The sequence below is a fragment of the Hyla sarda genome, unplaced genomic scaffold (genome assembly GCF_029499605.1).
Source record: "Hyla sarda isolate aHylSar1 unplaced genomic scaffold, aHylSar1.hap1 scaffold_739, whole genome shotgun sequence".
Classification (NCBI taxonomy): domain Eukaryota; kingdom Metazoa; phylum Chordata; class Amphibia; order Anura; family Hylidae; genus Hyla; species Hyla sarda.
The window spans coordinates 90,765-112,728 of NW_026610761.1; the positions used below are offsets into that span (position 1 = coordinate 90,765).

Genomic DNA, 21,964 nt, shown 5'->3' on the forward strand with positions numbered 1-21,964 from the left:
GTCAATGTACAGCAATGACACACCTGTGTGAACAGCCAGGAGACCCCCCCCCCCCCATGTTATGTTACATAGTTACATAGTTAGTACGGTCGAAAAAAGACATATGTCCATCAAGTTCAACCAGGGAATTAAGGGGTAGGGGTGTGGCGCGATATTGGGGAAGGGATGAGATTTTATATTTCTTCATAAGCATTAATCTTATTTTGTCAATTAGGAACATTCAGCACCCACCCGCTATCAAGGCAGCTGCCTATCATGTCATGCCCTACCTGCACAGGTGTGCTGGCTACTCAAATGATCCAATTAAGGAGGCCATTTAGTCAGCAGCAGCAGAAGTCCTGTGCCTGGACGCTCCAACAGCGGCCAGACACAAGCAGAAGCAGAAGCAGCAGAAGCAGCAGCAGCACCACCTTTTGTTTTTTGGCTGCAGCAGCAGCAAGGCCCACAGGGCTGGCTAGCTGGCTAGCCAGCAAGCAGGTAGCAATGAAAGTAGGAATCTTTCTTTTTAACCCTGTAAGGGGGTGGTGCACTGTACCCGAAGATACTGCCATATCGGGTCAATGCATAGGGCGACGGAAGCAAGCTTCGAAATCGGCCCCCGTTCTCAAAAATCCATTTAATATATGGTCCCCAGATAGGGGACGTATCAGATATTAAACTGATAAGAACAGATTTTTTTTTTTTAAGTTAGCCCTCAGAACTCACTCAGAGTTCCAAGATCTTATTTGGAACTCAATTTTGTGTTCATCATCAGGTAACATGTTTTTATTTCTTTTCTTAAACACTAATGAAACAAAATAGAACATTTAAAAACAAAATAAGAAACAACATAAAATAGCAAAACCAAACATTACTTTCTAATTAAGCAAAACCAAATTAGAAGGTCATCCCCTTCCTCCATGCAAACACCATTAGAAAGTCTATCAGTCCTCGACTGATATTGCCATTTGCTATATCTTTCTTAACTTGAGACGCTAACCAGCCTGGAATTTTATACGTTTCAACAAAACGGTTCATGTCTGCCTTGAAAGAAAAATAGACTTTATCCCGAGCTTCTTCCTCCCGGTTCTTCAAGCCTATCTTTAGATCCATCATATCTTTGTCAAACGTTTTTCTTTCTGCTTCCGACAAATTTTCCAACAAACCACCAAGCACACCAAAATACTGCACTGGCACATACACTTCCTCCTCTATCTTCTTCTGCTCTGTAGGTCTTCTAGTTGGAACCTGCTCCACTTCTGGTTCTTTCACTTCAGCTGGTTCCTCTCTGCTTCTTTTTACAGCTTCCTTTTTCTCTGAATTTTTCTCAGACTTTTTCTTAGGACACGAGCCAAGCAGATGGCCCTCCTCACCACACAGATGGCATTTCCTTTTCTTTTGACAATTTTCCACGTCGTGACCCTCCTCTTGACACTTGAAACACCACAAAAACGTGCAATCCTCCTTTCTGTGACCGTACTGTTTACATTTGCGGCAAAAATCTTGCATGCCAGAAAAATACAGATCCCCGTTCACAGAACCAATTTTAAACCGTCCTGGGGGGATCACTAACTTGCCATCTGCCATTTTAAATTTCACATGGAACCTCCACTTGGTGGTCCATAGTCCATATTGATTAAATACCTTGCCTTTAGGCAGAACACTGTCACAGAATCGAGACAAAAAGGTAACGATATCCTCCTCCGAAGTATATGGGCTATACATCCTTATAGTCACCAATCGTTCTCTACGTGGGAAATGTGGAACTATCTCCACCCCTTCCAAAACCGGACATACCTTCTTTTGCTGCAATATGTTCCAAAATGACTCATAGTCCTCTTCAGAAGCCAGCACCACGTCGTAGTATCCACTTCTGGGAAACTCAAGCATGGATAGGATTTGCTCCCTCTTGACTTCCAGCAACTTAAACAGCACTTCTTCCACGACAAAAACAAGGCCTCTTTCCTTCTTCCGGACATCGAGCAGGGAAATACGAACTCCATTCCGAAGTCTCGCAAAAGGCGGCACGCCTTCCGAAGAAAAACCGCAATCTTCCTCCATGTCCATGATGTCCAGACACCTCCCCCACCGAAGTAGGTAGGTGGGGATCGCCTCCCGTTGTCTGGGGACTAAGCCGGCTCCCTGATAGCAGCAGGGGGGTGAAGTCCCTCCGTTAAGAAGGACGATCCCCCCAGGCAAAGGAGCCGGGTACCCCAGACACCCTCTGGCCAGACCAAGTGAGCAGAACTACACTTGATCTTAGCCAAAAGGCCGAGAAGCGATAACCGTGAAAGGGGCGGGCCCAACAAGGTGCCCTTCATGGGCACTATCACTGCTTGCTGTCAGGGAGGCTGCCAGACAATTTTCCATGCACACTCTGGGCTGGGGGGCAGTCAACCACCAGTACACACAGCAGAACCTAAACCCATACCATTATTGCTAAGCAGCAAGACAGGGGCCCATTGCACTCCCACGGGGCCTTTTTAAATGCAATCCATAACCCGGATTTGCCAGGAACCCTTCTTACTCCTCCTACTTGCATGTGACACTGGGCTTAGGATCTGCATAGGAAACACACACACAAGCACACACCTACCTTTGTTGCCTGCAGATGCCTCCTTGGCTGTCCCCAAACGGTATCAAACCAACACCCACGGGAAGCTGTAAGCATAGAGGACATGCCTGCACCCCATTGGACTTACCTGTGTGGGTTAAATCCGGGTTATTTGACAACCTATGGCGGTGATGGTTCTGCTCAGGCAGAGCAGTGCTGATGCTCCTCATAAAGCTGTCGCTGCTGTGAAGGTTCTAGGTGACATCACAAATCCCTATGGTTACATACACAACAAAGCTGGGTTGTTGTTGTTTACACTCTGCAAGGCCTGTGGAAGTGAGTGACATCATAGCACTGTAGTTCTGAGGGTTCTAGATGGATGCAACAATCTCCTGTTGCTTCTATGAAGGCCATAATAGACGACATCACCAAACAGCTCCATAGTCACATACACAGCAAAGGAGAGATGTTGTTTACACCTAGTGATGTCAGTGGTATTGAGTGACATCACAGCACAGTGCTAAGGCTCCTGGGCCTGGACACAGCAGCGGCTGCAATATCTCAACGGAGAATACGTTTATATATATGTGTGTGTGTGCGCGTATATATATATATATATATATATATTTCTCCGCCGAAATCACTTTTAAACCCATTTCCACCTTTTTTTCCCTTCTCTTCCTCTTACTTTTTTTTCACGTTTTTTTACGTTTTTCTCCTTTTCGCCTCTTTTCTGGGCGTATTATTCTTCTTTTTCTTCTTTTTTTTCGTCTAATGCATACCCCATCAGTGCAGCAATGCTTATTCAATACCGCCAGCAGATGGAGACACTGGGGGATAATTTTCTAAGGATTTATACTGATTTTTCCTGTCTGAATTTGTCGCACAGAAAGTTGCAGGCCAAATATGTGTGACATTTCTGCGACTTTAGCTTCTAGAGCATTTTTACAACATTATACATAGGTGCTGAATACATAAAAAGCGACTGTTCAGCGACAGACAAGTCGCATCGGCTGAAAGTAGGCCAGAATGTCAGTCCATGTTGGAGCAGGTTTAGATACAGTCTAAAGTATAGATCTCAAAGTCTGTGCACAGAATTTAGCAAGGGCCTCGCACCTTCTGATGCATCAGGTAGGTGCACAATAGCATAGCCTAACCCTCTGTACTTTGGTCTATATTGATGCGGGACATAGACAGCCAGCTGATGACCAATCCATTAGTGCAATGGATGGCTGGAAGCATTTGTCTTTGCCTTTGCAATACCACAGAAGCAATGCATGGTCAATGTACAGCAATGACACACCTGTGTGAACAGCCAGGAGACCCCCCCCCCCCCCCCCCCATGTTATGTTACATAGTTACATAGTTAGTACGGTCGAAAAAAGACATATGTCCATCAAGTTCAACCAGGGAATTAAGGGGTAGGGGTGTGGCGCGATATTGGGGAAGGGATGAGATTTTATATTTCTTCATAAGCATTAATCTTATTTTGTCAATTAGGAACATTCAGCACCCACCCGCTATCAAGGCAGCTGCCTATCATGTCATGCCCTACCTGCACAGGTGTGCTGGCTACTCAAATGATCCAATTAAGGAGGCCATTTAGTCAGCAGCAGCAGAAGTCCTGTGCCTGGACGCTCCAACAGCGGCCAGACACAAGCAGAAGCAGAAGCAGCAGAAGCAGCAGCAGCACCACCTTTTGTTTTTTGGCTGCAGCAGCAGCAAGGCCCACAGGGCTGGCTAGCTGGCTAGCCAGCAAGCAGGTAGCAATGAAAGTAGGAATCTTTCTTTTTAACCCTGTAAGGGGGTGGTGCACTGTACCCGAAGATACTGCCATATCGGGTCAATGCATAGGGCGACGGAAGCAAGCTTCGAAATCGGCCCCCGTTCTCAAAAATCCATTTAATATATGGTCCCCAGATAGGGGACGTATCAGATATTAAACTGATAAGAACAGATACTACACTTGATCTTAGCCAAAAGGCCGAGAAGCGATAACCGTGAAAGGGGCGGGCCCAACAAGGTGCCCTTCATGGGCACTATCACTGCTTGCTGTCAGGGAGGCTGCCAGACAATTTTCCATGCACACTCTGGGCTGGGGGGCAGTCAACCACCAGTACACACAGCAGAACCTAAACCCATACCATTATTGCTAAGCAGCAAGACAGGGGCCCATTGCACTCCCACGGGGCCTTTTTAAATGCAATCCATCACCCGGATTTGCCAGGAACCCTTCTTACTCCTCCTACTTGCATGTGACACTGGGCTTAGGATCTGCATAGGAAACACACACACAAGCACACACCTACCTTTGTTGCCTGCAGATGCCTCCTTGGCTGTCCCCAAACGGTATCAAACCAACACCCACGGGAAGCTGTAAGCATAGAGGACATGCCTGCACCCCATTGGACTTACCTGTGTGGGTTAAATCCGGGTTATTTGACAACCTATGGCGGTGATGGTTCTGCTCAGGCAGAGCAGTGCTGATGCTCCTCATAAAGCTGTCGCTGCTGTGAAGGTTCTAGGTGACATCACAAATCCCTATGGTTACATACACAACAAAGCTGGGTTGTTGTTGTTTACACTCTGCAAGGCCTGTGGAAGTGAGTGACATCATAGCACTGTAGCTCTGAGGGTTCTAGATGGATGCAACAATCTCCTGTTGCTTCTATGAAGGCCATAATAGACGACATCACCAAACAGCTCCATAGTCACATACACAGCAAAGGAGAGATGTTGTTTACACCTAGTGATGTCAGTGGTATTGAGTGACATCACAGCACAGTGCTAAGGCTCCTGGGCCTGGACACAGCAGCGGCTGCAATATCTCAACGGAGAATACGTTTATATATATGTGTGTGTGTGCGCGTATATATATATATATATATATATATATATATATATATATATATATTTCTCCGCCGAAATCACTTTTAAACCCATTTCCACCTTTTTTTCCCTTCTCTTCCTCTTACTTTTTTTTCACGTTTTTTTACGTTTTTCTCCTTTTCGCCTCTTTTCTGGGCGTATTATTCTTCTTTTTCTTCTTTTTTTTCGTCTAATGCATACCCCATCAGTGCAGCAATGCTTATTCAATACCGCCAGCAGATGGAGACACTGGGGGATAATTTTCTAAGGATTTATACTGATTTTTCCTGTCTGAATTTGTCGCACAGAAAGTTGCAGGCCAAATATGTGTGACATTTCTGCGACTTTAGCTTCTAGAGCATTTTTACAACATTATACATAGGTGCTGAATACATAAAAAGCGACTGTTCAGCGACAGACAAGTCGCATCGGCTGAAAGTAGGCCAGAATGTCAGTCCATGTTGGAGCAGGTTTAGATACAGTCTAAAGTATAGATCTCAAAGTCTGTGCACAGAATTTAGCAAGGGCCTCGCACCTTCTGATGCATCAGGTAGGTGCACAATAGCATAGCCTAACCCTCTGTACTTTGGTCTATATTGATGCGGGACATAGACAGCCAGCTGATGACCAATCCATTAGTGCAATGGATGGCTGGAAGCATTTGTCTTTGCCTTTGCAATACCACAGAAGCAATGCATGGTCAATGTACAGCAATGACACACCTGTGTGAACAGCCAGGAGACCCCCCCCCCCCCCCCATGTTATGTTACATAGTTACATAGTTAGTATGGTCGAAAAAAGACATATGTCCATCAAGTTCAACCAGGGAATTAAGGGGTAGGGGTGTGGCGCGATATTGGGGAAGGGATGAGATTTTATATTTCTTCATAAGCATTAATCTTATTTTGTCAATTAGGAACATTCAGCACCCACCCGCTATCAAGGCAGCTGCCTATCATGTCATGCCCTACCTGCACAGGTGTGCTGGCTACTCAAATGATCCAATTAAGGAGGCCATTTAGTCAGCAGCAGCAGAAGTCCTGTGCCTGGACGCTCCAACAGCGGCCAGACACAAGCAGAAGCAGAAGCAGCAGAAGCAGCAGCAGCACCACCTTTTGTTTTTTGGCTGCAGCAGCAGCAAGGCCCACAGGGCTGGCTAGCTGGCTAGCCAGCAAGCAGGTAGCAATGAAAGTAGGAATCTTTCTTTTTAACCCTGTAAGGGGGTGGTGCACTGTACCCGAAGATACTGCCATATCGGGTCAATGCATAGGGCGACGGAAGCAAGCTTCGAAATCGGCCCCCGTTCTCAAAAATCCATTTAATATATGGTCCCCAGATAGGGGACGTATCAGATATTAAACTGATAAGAACAGATACTACACTTGATCTTAGCCAAAAGGCCGAGAAGCGATAACCGTGAAAGGGGCGGGCCCAACAAGGTGCCCTTCATGGGCACTATCACTGCTTGCTGTCAGGGAGGCTGCCAGACAATTTTCCATGCACACTCTGGGCTGGGGGGCAGTCAACCACCAGTACACACAGCAGAACCTAAACCCATACCATTATTGCTAAGCAGCAAGACAGGGGCCCATTGCACTCCCACGGGGCCTTTTTAAATGCAATCCATCACCCGGATTTGCCAGGAACCCTTCTTACTCCTCCTACTTGCATGTGACACTGGGCTTAGGATCTGCATAGGAAACACACACACAAGCACACACCTACCTTTGTTGCCTGCAGATGCCTCCTTGGCTGTCCCCAAACGGTATCAAACCAACACCCACGGGAAGCTGTAAGCATAGAGGACATGCCTGCACCCCATTGGACTTACCTGTGTGGGTTAAATCCGGGTTATTTGACAACCTATGGCGGTGATGGTTCTGCTCAGGCAGAGCAGTGCTGATGCTCCTCATAAAGCTGTCGCTGCTGTGAAGGTTCTAGGTGACATCACAAATCCCTATGGTTACATACACAACAAAGCTGGGTTGTTGTTGTTTACACTCTGCAAGGCCTGTGGAAGTGAGTGACATCATAGCACTGTAGTTCTGAGGGTTCTAGATGGATGCAACAATCTCCTGTTGCTTCTATGAAGGCCATAATAGACGACATCACCAAACAGCTCCATAGTCACATACACAGCAAAGGAGAGATGTTGTTTACACCTAGTGATGTCAGTGGTATTGAGTGACATCACAGCACAGTGCTAAGGCTCCTGGGCCTGGACACAGCAGCGGCTGCAATATCTCAACGGAGAATACGTTTATATATATGTGTGTGTGTGCGCGTATATATATATATATATATATATATATATATATATATATATATTTCTCCGCCGAAATCACTTTTAAACCCATTTCCACCTTTTTTTCCCTTCTCTTCCTCTTACTTTTTTTTCACGTTTTTTTACGTTTTTCTCCTTTTCGCCTCTTTTCTGGGCGTATTATTCTTCTTTTTCTTCTTTTTTTTCGTCTAATGCATACCCCATCAGTGCAGCAATGCTTATTCAATACCGCCAGCAGATGGAGACACTGGGGGATAATTTTCTAAGGATTTATACTGATTTTTCCTGTCTGAATTTGTCGCACAGAAAGTTGCAGGCCAAATATGTGTGACATTTCTGCGACTTTAGCTTCTAGAGCATTTTTACAACATTATACATAGGTGCTGAATACATAAAAAGCGACTGTTCAGCGACAGACAAGTCGCATCGGCTGAAAGTAGGCCAGAATGTCAGTCCATGTTGGAGCAGGTTTAGATACAGTCTAAAGTATAGATCTCAAAGTCTGTGCACAGAATTTAGCAAGGGCCTCGCACCTTCTGATGCATCAGGTAGGTGCACAATAGCATAGCCTAACCCTCTGTACTTTGGTCTATATTGATGCGGGACATAGACAGCCAGCTGATGACCAATCCATTAGTGCAATGGATGGCTGGAAGCATTTGTCTTTGCCTTTGCAATACCACAGAAGCAATGCATGGTCAATGTACAGCAATGACACACCTGTGTGAACAGCCAGGAGACCCCCCCCCCCCCCCCCCATGTTATGTTACATAGTTACATAGTTAGTACGGTCGAAAAAAGACATATGTCCATCAAGTTCAACCAGGGAATTAAGGGGTAGGGGTGTGGCGCGATATTGGGGAAGGGATGAGATTTTATATTTCTTCATAAGCATTAATCTTATTTTGTCAATTAGGAACATTCAGCACCCACCCGCTATCAAGGCAGCTGCCTATCATGTCATGCCCTACCTGCACAGGTGTGCTGGCTACTCAAATGATCCAATTAAGGAGGTCATTTAGTCAGCAGCAGCAGAAGTCCTGTGCCTGGACGCTCCAACAGCGGCCAGACACAAGCAGAAGCAGAAGCAGCAGAAGCAGCAGCAGCACCACCTTTTGTTTTTTGGCTGCAGCAGCAGCAAGGCCCACAGGGCTGGCTAGCTGGCTAGCCAGCAAGCAGGTAGCAATGAAAGTAGGAATCTTTCTTTTTAACCCTGTAAGGGGGTGGTGCACTGTACCCGAAGATACTGCCATATCGGGTCAATGCATAGGGCGACGGAAGCAAGCTTCGAAATCGGCCCCCGTTCTCAAAAATCCATTTAATATATGGTCCCCAGATAGGGGACGTATCAGATATTAAACTGATAAGAACAGATACTACACTTGATCTTAGCCAAAAGGCCGAGAAGCGATAACCGTGAAAGGGGCGGGCCCAACAAGGTGCCCTTCATGGGCACTATCACTGCTTGCTGTCAGGGAGGCTGCCAGACAATTTTCCATGCACACTCTGGGCTGGGGGGCAGTCAACCACCAGTACACACAGCAGAACCTAAACCCATACCATTATTGCTAAGCAGCAAGACAGGGGCCCATTGCACTCCCACGGGGCCTTTTTAAATGCAATCCATAACCCGGATTTGCCAGGAACCCTTCTTACTCCTCCTACTTGCATGTGACACTGGGCTTAGGATCTGCATAGGAAACACACACACAAGCACACACCTACCTTTGTTGCCTGCAGATGCCTCCTTGGCTGTCCCCAAACGGTATCAAACCAACACCCACGGGAAGCTGTAAGCATAGAGGACATGCCTGCACCCCATTGGACTTACCTGTGTGGGTTAAATCCGGGTTATTTGACAACCTATGGCGGTGATGGTTCTGCTCAGGCAGAGCAGTGCTGATGCTCCTCATAAAGCTGTCGCTGCTGTGAAGGTTCTAGGTGACATCACAAATCCCTATGGTTACATACACAACAAAGCTGGGTTGTTGTTGTTTACACTCTGCAAGGCCTGTGGAAGTGAGTGACATCATAGCACTGTAGTTCTGAGGGTTCTAGATGGATGCAACAATCTCCTGTTGCTTCTATGAAGGCCATAATAGACGACATCACCAAACAGCTCCATAGTCACATACACAGCAAAGGAGAGATGTTGTTTACACCTAGTGATGTCAGTGGTATTGAGTGACATCACAGCACAGTGCTAAGGCTCCTGGGCCTGGACACAGCAGCGGCTGCAATATCTCAACGGAGAATACGTTTATATATATGTGTGTGTGTGCGCGTATATATATATATATATATATATATATATATATATTTCTCCGCCGAAATCACTTTTAAACCCATTTCCACCTTTTTTTCCCTTCTCTTCCTCTTACTTTTTTTTCACGTTTTTTTACGTTTTTCTCCTTTTCGCCTCTTTTCTGGGCGTATTATTCTTCTTTTTCTTCTTTTTTTTCGTCTAATGCATACCCCATCAGTGCAGCAATGCTTATTCAATACCGCCAGCAGATGGAGACACTGGGGGATAATTTTCTAAGGATTTATACTGATTTTTCCTGTCTGAATTTGTCGCACAGAAAGTTGCAGGCCAAATATGTGTGACATTTCTGCGACTTTAGCTTCTAGAGCATTTTTACAACATTATACATAGGTGCTGAATACATAAAAAGCGACTGTTCAGCGACAGACAAGTCGCATCGGCTGAAAGTAGGCCAGAATGTCAGTCCATGTTGGAGCAGGTTTAGATACAGTCTAAAGTATAGATCTCAAAGTCTGTGCACAGAATTTAGCAAGGGCCTCGCACCTTCTGATGCATCAGGTAGGTGCACAATAGCATAGCCTAACCCTCTGTACTTTGGTCTATATTGATGCGGGGACATAGACAGCCAGCTGATGACCAATCCATTAGTGCAATGGATGGCTGGAAGCATTTGTCTTTGCCTTTGCAATACCACAGAAGCAATGCATGGTCAATGTACAGCAATGACACACCTGTGTGAACAGCCAGGAGACCCCCCCCCATGTTATGTTACATAGTTACATAGTTAGTACGGTCGAAAAAAGACATATGTCCATCAAGTTCAACCAGGGAATTAAGGGGTAGGGGTGTGGCGCGATATTGGGGAAGGGATGAGATTTTATATTTCTTCATAAGCATTAATCTTATTTTGTCAATTAGGAACATTCAGCACCCACCCGCTATCAAGGCAGCTGCCTATCATGTCATGCCCTACCTGCACAGGTGTGCTGGCTACTCAAATGATCCAATTAAGGAGGCCATTTAGTCAGCAGCAGCAGAAGTCCTGTGCCTGGACGCTCCAACAGCGGCCAGACACAAGCAGAAGCAGAAGCAGCAGAAGCAGCAGCAGCACCACCTTTTGTTTTTTGGCTGCAGCAGCAGCAAGGCCCACAGGGCTGGCTAGCTGGCTAGCCAGCAAGCAGGTAGCAATGAAAGTAGGAATCTTTCTTTTTAACCCTGTAAGGGGGTGGTGCACTGTACCCGAAGATACTGCCATATCGGGTCAATGCATAGGGCGACGGAAGCAAGCTTCGAAATCGGCCCCCGTTCTCAAAAATCCATTTAATATATGGTCCCCAGATAGGGGACGTATCAGATATTAAACTGATAAGAACAGATACTACACTTGATCTTAGCCAAAAGGCCGAGAAGCGATAACCGTGAAAGGGGCGGGCCCAACAAGGTGCCCTTCATGGGCACTATCACTGCTTGCTGTCAGGGAGGCTGCCAGACAATTTTCCATGCACACTCTGGGCTGGGGGGCAGTCAACCACCAGTACACACAGCAGAACCTAAACCCATACCATTATTGCTAAGCAGCAAGACAGGGGCCCATTGCACTCCCACGGGGCCTTTTTAAATGCAATCCATCACCCGGATTTGCCAGGAACCCTTCTTACTCCTCCTACTTGCATGTGACACTGGGCTTAGGATCTGCATAGGAAACACACACACAAGCACACACCTACCTTTGTTGCCTGCAGATGCCTCCTTGGCTGTCCCCCAAACGGTATCAAACCAACACCCACGGGAAGCTGTAAGCATAGAGGACATGCCTGCACCCCATTGGACTTACCTGTGTGGGTTAAATCCGGGTTATTTGACAACCTATGGCGGTGATGGTTCTGCTCAGGCAGAGCAGTGCTGATGCTCCTCATAAAGCTGTCGCTGCTGTGAAGGTTCTAGGTGACATCACAAATCCCTATGGTTACATACACAACAAAGCTGGGTTGTTGTTGTTTACACTCTGCAAGGCCTGTGGAAGTGAGTGACATCATAGCACTGTAGTTCTGAGGGTTCTAGATGGATGCAACAATCTCCTGTTGCTTCTATGAAGGCCATAATAGACGACATCACCAAACAGCTCCATAGTCACATACACAGCAAAGGAGAGATGTTGTTTACACCTAGTGATGTCAGTGGTATTGAGTGACATCACAGCACAGTGCTAAGGCTCCTGGGCCTGGACACAGCAGCGGCTGCAATATCTCAACGGAGAATACGTTTATATATATGTGTGTGTGTGCGCGTATATATATATATATATATATATATATATATATATATATATATATTTCTCCGCCGAAATCACTTTTAAACCCATTTCCACCTTTTTTTCCCCTTCTCTTCCTCTTACTTTTTTTTCACGTTTTTTTACGTTTTTCTCCTTTTCGCCTCTTTTCTGGGCGTATTATTCTTCTTTTTCTTCTTTTTTTTCGTCTAATGCATACCCCATCAGTGCAGCAATGCTTATTCAATACCGCCAGCAGATGGAGACACTGGGGGATAATTTTCTAAGGATTTATACTGATTTTTCCTGTCTGAATTTGTCGCACAGAAAGTTGCAGGCCAAATATGTGTGACATTTCTGCGACTTTAGCTTCTAGAGCATTTTTACAACATTATACATAGGTGCTGAATACATAAAAAGCGACTGTTCAGCGACAGACAAGTCGCATCGGCTGAAAGTAGGCCAGAATGTCAGTCCATGTTGGAGCAGGTTTAGATACAGTCTAAAGTATAGATCTCAAAGTCTGTGCACAGAATTTAGCAAGGGCCTCGCACCTTCTGATGCATCAGGTAGGTGCACAATAGCATAGCCTAACCCTCTGTACTTTGGTCTATATTGATGCGGGACATAGACAGCCAGCTGATGACCAATCCATTAGTGCAATGGATGGCTGGAAGCATTTGTCTTTGCCTTTGCAATACCACAGAAGCAATGCATGGTCAATGTACAGCAATGACACACCTGTGTGAACAGCCAGGAGACCCCCCCCCCCCCCCCCCCCCCCCATGTTATGTTACATAGTTACATAGTTAGTACGGTCGAAAAAAGACATATGTCCATCAAGTTCAACCAGGGAATTAAGGGGTAGGGGTGTGGCGCGATATTGGGGAAGGGATGAGATTTTATATTTCTTCATAAGCATTAATCTTATTTTGTCAATTAGGAACATTCAGCACCCACCCGCTATCAAGGCAGCTGCCTATCATGTCATGCCCTACCTGCACAGGTGTGCTGGCTACTCAAATGATCCAATTAAGGAGGCCATTTAGTCAGCAGCAGCAGAAGTCCTGTGCCTGGACGCTCCAACAGCGGCCAGACACAAGCAGAAGCAGAAGCAGCAGAAGCAGCAGCAGCACCACCTTTTGTTTTTTGGCTGCAGCAGCAGCAAGGCCCACAGGGCTGGCTAGCTGGCTAGCCAGCAAGCAGGTAGCAATGAAAGTAGGAATCTTTCTTTTTAACCCTGTAAGGGGGTGGTGCACTGTACCCGAAGATACTGCCATATCGGGTCAATGCATAGGGCGACGGAAGCAAGCTTCGAAATCGGCCCCCGTTCTCAAAAATCCATTTAATATATGGTCCCCAGATAGGGGACGTATCAGATATTAAACTGATAAGAACAGATACTACACTTGATCTTAGCCAAAAGGCCGAGAAGCGATAACCGTGAAAGGGGCGGGCCCAACAAGGTGCCCTTCATGGGCACTATCACTGCTTGCTGTCAGGGAGGCTGCCAGACAATTTTCCATGCACACTCTGGGCTGGGGGGCAGTCAACCACCAGTACACACAGCAGAACCTAAACCCATACCATTATTGCTAAGCAGCAAGACAGGGGCCCATTGCACTCCCACGGGGCCTTTTTAAATGCAATCCATAACCCGGATTTGCCAGGAACCCTTCTTACTCCTCCTACTTGCATGTGACACTGGGCTTAGGATCTGCATAGGAAACACACACACAAGCACACACCTACCTTTGTTGCCTGCAGATGCCTCCTTGGCTGTCCCCAAACGGTATCAAACCAACACCCACGGGAAGCTGTAAGCATAGAGGACATGCCTGCACCCCATTGGACTTACCTGTGTGGGTTAAATCCGGGTTATTTGACAACCTATGGCGGTGATGGTTCTGCTCAGGCAGAGCAGTGCTGATGCTCCTCATAAAGCTGTCGCTGCTGTGAAGGTTCTAGGTGACATCACAAATCCCTATGGTTACATACACAACAAAGCTGGGTTGTTGTTGTTTACACTCTGCAAGGCCTGTGGAAGTGAGTGACATCATAGCACTGTAGTTCTGAGGGTTCTAGATGGATGCAACAATCTCCTGTTGCTTCTATGAAGGCCATAATAGACGACATCACCAAACAGCTCCATAGTCACATACACAGCAAAGGAGAGATGTTGTTTACACCTAGTGATGTCAGTGGTATTGAGTGACATCACAGCACAGTGCTAAGGCTCCTGGGCCTGGACACAGCAGCGGCTGCAATATCTCAACGGAGAATACGTTTATATATATGTGTGTGTGTGCGCGTATATATATATATATATATATATATATATATATATATATATATATATATTTCTCCGCCGAAATCACTTTTAAACCCATTTCCACCTTTTTTTCCCTTCTCTTCCTCTTACTTTTTTTTCACGTTTTTTTACGTTTTTCTCCTTTTCGCCTCTTTTCTGGGCGTATTATTCTTCTTTTTCTTCTTTTTTTTCGTCTAATGCATACCCCATCAGTGCAGCAATGCTTATTCAATACCGCCAGCAGATGGAGACACTGGGGGATAATTTTCTAAGGATTTATACTGATTTTTCCTGTCTGAATTTGTCGCACAGAAAGTTGCAGGCCAAATATGTGTGACATTTCTGCGACTTTAGCTTCTAGAGCATTTTTACAACATTATACATAGGTGCTGAATACATAAAAAGCGACTGTTCAGCGACAGACAAGTCGCATCGGCTGAAAGTAGGCCAGAATGTCAGTCCATGTTGGAGCAGGTTTAGATACAGTCTAAAGTATAGATCTCAAAGTCTGTGCACAGAATTTAGCAAGGGCCTCGCACCTTCTGATGCATCAGGTAGGTGCACAATAGCATAGCCTAACCCTCTGTACTTTGGTCTATATTGATGCGGGACATAGACAGCCAGCTGATGACCAATCCATTAGTGCAATGGATGGCTGGAAGCATTTGTCTTTGCCTTTGCAATACCACAGAAGCAATGCATGGTCAATGTACAGCAATGACACACCTGTGTGAACAGCCAGGAGACCCCCCCCCCCCCCCATGTTATGTTACATAGTTACATAGTTAGTACGGTCGAAAAAAGACATATGTCCATCAAGTTCAACCAGGGAATTAAGGGGTAGGGGTGTGGCGCGATATTGGGGAAGGGATGAGATTTTATATTTCTTCATAAGCATTAATCTTATTTTGTCAATTAGGAACATTCAGCACCCACCCGCTATCAAGGCAGCTGCCTATCATGTCATGCCCTACCTGCACAGGTGTGCTGGCTACTCAAATGATCCAATTAAGGAGGCCATTTAGTCAGCAGCAGCAGAAGTCCTGTGCCTGGACGCTCCAACAGCGGCCAGACACAAGCAGAAGCAGAAGCAGCAGAAGCAGCAGCAGCACCACCTTTTGTTTTTTGGCTGCAGCAGCAGCAAGGCCCACAGGGCTGGCTAGCTGGCTAGCCAGCAAGCAGGTAGCAATGAAAGTAGGAATCTTTCTTTTTAACCCTGTAAGGGGGTGGTGCACTGTACCCGAAGATACTGCCATATCGGGTCAATGCATAGGGCGACGGAAGCAAGCTTCGAAATCGGCCCCCGTTCTCAAAAATCCATTTAATATATGGTCCCCAGATAGGGGACGTATCAGATATTAAACTGATAAGAACAGATACTACACTTGATCTTAGCCAAAAGGCCGAGAAGCGATAACCGTGAAAGGGGCGGGCCCAACAAGGTGCCCTTCATGGGCACTATCACTGCTTGCTGTCAGGGAGGCTGCCAGACAATTTTCCATGCACACTCTGGGCTGGGGGGCAGTCAACCACCAGTACACACAGCAGAACCTAAACCCATACCATTATTGCTAAGCAGCAAGACAGGGGCCCATTGCACTCCCACGGGGCCTTTTTAAATGCAATCCATAACCCGGATTTGCCAGGAACCCTTCTTACTCCTCCTACTTGCATGTGACACTGGGCTTAGGATCTGCATAGGAAACACACACACAAGCACACACCTACCTTTGTTGCCTGCAGATGCCTCCTTGGCTGTCCCCAAACGGTATCAAACCAACACCCACGGGAAGCTGTAAGCATAGAGGACATGCCTGCACCCCATTGGACTTACCTGTGTGGGTTAAATCCGGGTTATTTGACAACCTATGGCGGTGATGGTTCTGCTCAGGCAGAGCAGTGCTGATGCTCCTCATAAAGCTGTCGCTGCTGTGAAGGTTCTAGGTGACATCACAAATCCCTATGGTTACATACACAACAAAGCTGGGTTGTTGTTGTTTACACTCTGCAAGGCCTGTGGAAGTGAGTGACATCATAGCACTGTAGTTCTGAGGGTTCTAGATGGATGCAACAATCTCCTGTTGCTTCTATGAAGGCCATAATAGACGACATCACCAAACAGCTCCATAGTCACATACACAGCAAAGGAGAGATGTTGTTTACACCTAGTGATGTCAGTGGTATTGAGTGACATCACAGCACAGTGCTAAGGCTCCTGGGCCTGGACACAGCAGCGGCTGCAATATCTCAACGGAGAATACGTTTATATATATATGTGTGTGTGTGCGCGTATATATATATATATATATATATATATATATATATATATATTTCTCCGCCGAAAATCACTTTTAAACCCATTTCCACCTTTTTTTCCCTTCTCTTCCCTCTTACTTTTTTTTCACGTTTTTTTACGTTTTTCTCCTTTTTCGCCTCTTTTTCTGGGCGTATTATTCTTCTTTTTCTTCTTTTTTTTCGTCTAATGCATACCCCATCAGTGCAGCAATGCTTATTCAATACCGCCAGCAGATGGAGACACTGGGGGATAATTTTCTAAGGATTTATACTGATTTTTCCTGTCTGAATTTGTCGCACAGAAAGTTGCAGGCCAAATATGTGTGACATTTCTGCGACTTTAGCTTCTAGAGCATTTTTACAACATTATACATAGGTGCTGAATACATAAAAAGCGACTGTTCAGCGACAGACAAGTCGCATCGGCTGAAAGTAGGCCAGAATGTCAGTCCATGTTGGAGCAGGTTTAGATACAGTCTAAAGTATAGATCTCAAAGTCTGTGCACAGAATTTAGCAAGGGCCTCGCACCTTCTGATGCATCAGGTAGGTGCACAATAGCATAGCCTAACCCTCTGTACTTTGGTCTATATTGATGCGGGACATAGACAGCCAGCTGATGACCAATCCATTAGTGCAATGGATGGCTGGAAGCATTTGTCTTTGCCTTTGCAATACCACAGAAGCAATGCATGGTCAATGTACAGCAATGACACACCTGTGTGAACAGCCAGGAGACCCCCCCCCCCCCCCCCCCATGTTATGTTACATAGTTACATAGTTAGTACGGTCGAAAAAAGACATATGTCCATCAAGTTCAACCAGGGAATTAAGGGGTAGGGGTGTGGCGCGATATTGGGGAAGGGATGAGATTTTATATTTCTTCATAAGCATTAATCTTATTTTGTCAATTAGGAACATTCAGCACCCACCCGCTATCAAGGCAGCTGCCTATCATGTCATGCCCTACCTGCACAGGTGTGCTGGCTACTCAAATGATCCAATTAAGGAGGCCATTTAGTCAGCAGCAGCAGAAGTCCTGTGCCTGGACGCTCCAACAGCGGCCAGACACAAGCAGAAGCAGAAGCAGCAGAAGCAGCAGCAGCACCACCTTTTGTTTTTTGGCTGCAGCAGCAGCAAGGCCCACAGGGCTGGCTAGCTGGCTAGCCAGCAAGCAGGTAGCAATGAAAGTAGGAATCTTTCTTTTTAACCCTGTAAGGGGGTGGTGCACTGTACCCGAAGATACTGCCATATCGGGTCAATGCATAGGGCGACGGAAGCAAGCTTCGAAATCGGCCCCCGTTCTCAAAAATCCATTTAATATATGGTCCCCAGATAGGGGACGTATCAGATATTAAACTGATAAGAACAGATACTACACTTGATCTTAGCCAAAAGGCCGAGAAGCGATAACCGTGAAAGGGGCGGGCCCAACAAGGTGCCCTTCATGGGCACTATCACTGCTTGCTGTCAGGGAGGCTGCCAGACAATTTTCCATGCACACTCTGGGCTGGGGGGCAGTCAACCACCAGTACACACAGCAGAACCTAAACCCATACCATTATTGCTAAGCAGCAAGACAGGGGCCCATTGCACTCCCACGGGGCCTTTTTAAATGCAATCCATAACCCGGATTTGCCAGGAACCCTTCTTACTCCTCCTACTTGCATGTGACACTGGGCTTAGGATCTGCATAGGAAACACACACACAAGCACACACCTACCTTTGTTGCCTGCAGATGCCTCCTTGGCTGTCCCCAAACGGTATCAAACCAACACCCACGGGAAGCTGTAAGCATAGAGGACATGCCTGCACCCCATTGGACTTACCTGTGTGGGTTAAATCCGGGTTATTTGACAACCTATGGCGGTGATGGTTCTGCTCAGGCAGAGCAGTGCTGATGCTCCTCATAAAGCTGTCGCTGCTGTGAAGGTTCTAGGTGACATCACAAATCCCTATGGTTACATACACAACAAAGCTGGGTTGTTGTTGTTTACACTCTGCAAGGCCTGTGGAAGTGAGTGACATCATAGCACTGTAGTTCTGAGGGTTCTAGATGGATGCAACAATCTCCTGTTGCTTCTATGAAGGCCATAATAGACGACATCACCAAACAGCTCCATAGTCACATACACAGCAAAGGAGAGATGTTGTTTACACCTAGTGATGTCAGTGGTATTGAGTGACATCACAGCACAGTGCTAAGGCTCCTGGGCCTGGACACAGCAGCGGCTGCAATATCTCAATGGAGAATACGTTTATATATATGTGTGTGTGTGCGCGTATATATATATATATATATATATATATATATATATATATATATATATATATATTTCTCCGCCGAAATCACTTTTAAACACCCATTTCCACCTTTTTTTCCCTTCTCTTCCTCTTACTTTTTTTTCACGTTTTTTTACGTTTTTCTCCTTTTCGCCTCTTTTCTGGGCGTATTATTCTTCTTTTTCTTCTTTTTTTTCGTCTAATGCATACCCCATCAGTGCAGCAATGCTTATTCAATACCGCCAGCAGATGGAGACACTGGGGGATAATTTTCTAAGGATTTATACTGATTTTTCCTGTCTGAATTTGTCGCACAGAAAGTTGCAGGCCAAATATGTGTGACATTTCTGCGACTTTAGCTTCTAGAGCATTTTTACAACATTATACATAGGTGCTGAATACATAAAAAGCGACTGTTCAGCGACAGACAAGTCGCATCGGCTGAAAGTAGGCCAGAATGTCAGTCCATGTTGGAGCAGGTTTAGATACAGTCTAAAGTATAGATCTCAAAGTCTGTGCACAGAATTTAGCAAGGGCCTCGCACCTTCTGATGCATCAGGTAGGTGCACAATAGCATAGCCTAACCCTCTGTACTTTGGTCTATATTGATGCGGGACATAGACAGCCAGCTGATGACCAATCCATTAGTGCAATGGATGGCTGGAAGCATTTGTCTTTGCCTTTGCAATACCACAGAAGCAATGCATGGTCAATGTACAGCAATGACACACCTGTGTGAACAGCCAGGAGACCCCCCCCCCCCCCCCCCCATGTTATGTTACATAGTTACATAGTTAGTACGGTCGAAAAAAGACATATGTCCATCAAGTTCAACCAGGGAATTAAGGGGTAGGGGTGTGGCGCGATATTGGGGAAGGGATGAGATTTTATATTTCTTCATAAGCATTAATCTTATTTTGTCAATTAGGAACATTCAGCACCCACCCGCTATCAAGGCAGCTGCCTATCATGTCATGCCCTACCTGCACAGGTGTGCTGGCTACTCAAATGATCCAATTAAGGAGGCCATTTAGTCAGCAGCAGCAGAAGTCCTGTGCCTGGACGCTCCAACAGCGGCCAGACACAAGCAGAAGCAGAAGCAGCAGAAGCAGCAGCAGCACCACCTTTTGTTTTTTGGCTGCAGCAGCAGCAAGGCCCACAGGGCTGGCTAGCTGGCTAGCCAGCAAGCAGGTAGCAATGAAAGTAGGAATCTTTCTTTTTAACCCTGTAAGGGGGTGGTGCACTGTACCCGAAGATACTGCCATATCGGGTCAATGCATAGGGCGACGGAAGCAAGCTTCGAAATCGGCCCCCGTTCTCAAAAATCCATTTAATATATGGTCCCCAGATAGGGGACGTATCAGATATTAAACTGATAAGAACAGATACTACACTTGATCTTAGCCAAAAGGCCGAGAAGCGATAACCGTGAAAGGGGCGGGCCCAACAAGGTGCCCTTCATGGGCACTATCACTGCTTGCTGTCAGGGAGGCTGCCAGACAATTTTCCATGCACACTCTGGGCTGGGGGGCAGTCAACCACCAGTACACACAGCAGAACCTAAACCCATACCATTATTGCTAAGCAGCAAGACAGGGGCCCATTGCACTCCCACGGGGCCTTTTTAAATGCAATCCATAACCCGGATTTGCCAGGAACCCTTCTTACTCCTCCTACTTGCATGTGACACTGGGCTTAGGATCTGCATAGGAAACACACACACAAGCACACACCTACCTTTGTTGCCTGCAGATGCCTCCTTGGCTGTCCCCAAACGGTATCAAACCAACACCCACGGGAAGCTGTAAGCATAGAGGACATGCCTGCACCCCATTGGACTTACCTGTGTGGGTTAAATCCGGGTTATTTGACAACCTATGGCGGTGATGGTTCTGCTCAGGCAGAGCAGTGCTGATGCTCCTCATAAAGCTGTCGCTGCTGTGAAGGTTCTAGGTGACATCACAAATCCCTATGGTTACATACACAACAAAGCTGGGTTGTTGTTGTTTACACTCTGCAAGGCCTGTGGAAGTGAGTGACATCATAGCACTGTAGTTCTGAGGGTTCTAGATGGATGCAACAATCTCCTGTTGCTTCTATGAAGGCCATAATAGACGACATCACCAAACAGCTCCATAGTCACATACACAGCAAAGGAGAGATGTTGTTTACACCTAGTGATGTCAGTGGTATTGAGTGACATCACAGCACAGTGCTAAGGCTCCTGGGCCTGGACACAGCAGCGGCTGCAATATCTCAACGGAGAATACGTTTATATATATGTGTGTGTGTGCGCGTATATATATATATATATATATATATATATATATATTTCTCCGCCGAAATCACTTTTAAACCCATTTCCACCTTTTTTTCCCTTCTCTTCCTCTTACTTTTTTTTCACGTTTTTTTACGTTTTTCTCCTTTTCGCCTCTTTTCTGGGCGTATTATTCTTCTTTTTCTTCTTTTTTTTCGTCTAATGCATACCCCATCAGTGCAGCAATGCTTATTCAATACCGCCAGCAGATGGAGACACTGGGGGATAATTTTCTAAGGATTTATACTGATTTTTCCTGTCTGAATTTGTCGCACAGAAAGTTGCAGGCCAAATATGTGTGACATTTCTGCGACTTTAGCTTCTAGAGCATTTTTACAACATTATACATAGGTGCTGAATACATAAAAAGCGACTGTTCAGCGACAGACAAGTCGCATCGGCTGAAAGTAGGCCAGAATGTCAGTCCATGTTGGAGCAGGTTTAGATACAGTCTAAAGTATAGATCTCAAAGTCTGTGCACAGAATTTAGCAAGGGCCTCGCACCTTCTGATGCATCAGGTAGGTGCACAATAGCATAG

At 46.0% G+C, this 21,964-nt stretch overlaps 8 non-coding genes and 1 pseudogene across 8 annotated transcripts; all 9 read right to left on the reverse strand.

The window, feature by feature from the left end:
- Positions 1-519: 519 nt before the first annotated feature.
- On the reverse strand, positions 520-691 carry LOC130344925 (U2 spliceosomal RNA; annotated as a pseudogene).
- Positions 692-4,338: 3,647 nt separating this feature from the next.
- LOC130344956 (U2 spliceosomal RNA) lies at positions 4,339-4,529 on the reverse strand. Its single transcript, XR_008883751.1, has one exon. It is a non-coding gene; the product is annotated as a U2 spliceosomal RNA (small nuclear RNA).
- A 2,093-nt stretch (positions 4,530-6,622) lies between these two features.
- LOC130344957 (U2 spliceosomal RNA) lies at positions 6,623-6,813 on the reverse strand. Its single transcript, XR_008883752.1, has one exon. It is a non-coding gene; the product is annotated as a U2 spliceosomal RNA (small nuclear RNA).
- A 2,093-nt stretch (positions 6,814-8,906) lies between these two features.
- Positions 8,907-9,097, reverse strand: LOC130344958 (U2 spliceosomal RNA). Its single transcript, XR_008883753.1, has one exon. It is a non-coding gene; the product is annotated as a U2 spliceosomal RNA (small nuclear RNA).
- Positions 9,098-11,174: 2,077 nt separating this feature from the next.
- Positions 11,175-11,365, reverse strand: LOC130344959 (U2 spliceosomal RNA). The gene has a single exon (XR_008883754.1). It is a non-coding gene; the product is annotated as a U2 spliceosomal RNA (small nuclear RNA).
- Positions 11,366-13,468: 2,103 nt separating this feature from the next.
- Positions 13,469-13,659, reverse strand: LOC130344960 (U2 spliceosomal RNA). Its single transcript, XR_008883755.1, has one exon. It is a non-coding gene; the product is annotated as a U2 spliceosomal RNA (small nuclear RNA).
- Positions 13,660-15,755: 2,096 nt separating this feature from the next.
- LOC130344961 (U2 spliceosomal RNA) lies at positions 15,756-15,946 on the reverse strand. Its single transcript, XR_008883756.1, has one exon. It is a non-coding gene; the product is annotated as a U2 spliceosomal RNA (small nuclear RNA).
- A 2,098-nt stretch (positions 15,947-18,044) lies between these two features.
- On the reverse strand, positions 18,045-18,235 carry LOC130344964 (U2 spliceosomal RNA). The gene has a single exon (XR_008883758.1). It is a non-coding gene; the product is annotated as a U2 spliceosomal RNA (small nuclear RNA).
- Positions 18,236-20,341: 2,106 nt separating this feature from the next.
- LOC130344965 (U2 spliceosomal RNA) lies at positions 20,342-20,532 on the reverse strand. Its single transcript, XR_008883759.1, has one exon. It is a non-coding gene; the product is annotated as a U2 spliceosomal RNA (small nuclear RNA).
- Between the last annotated feature and the right edge of the window lie 1,432 nt (positions 20,533-21,964).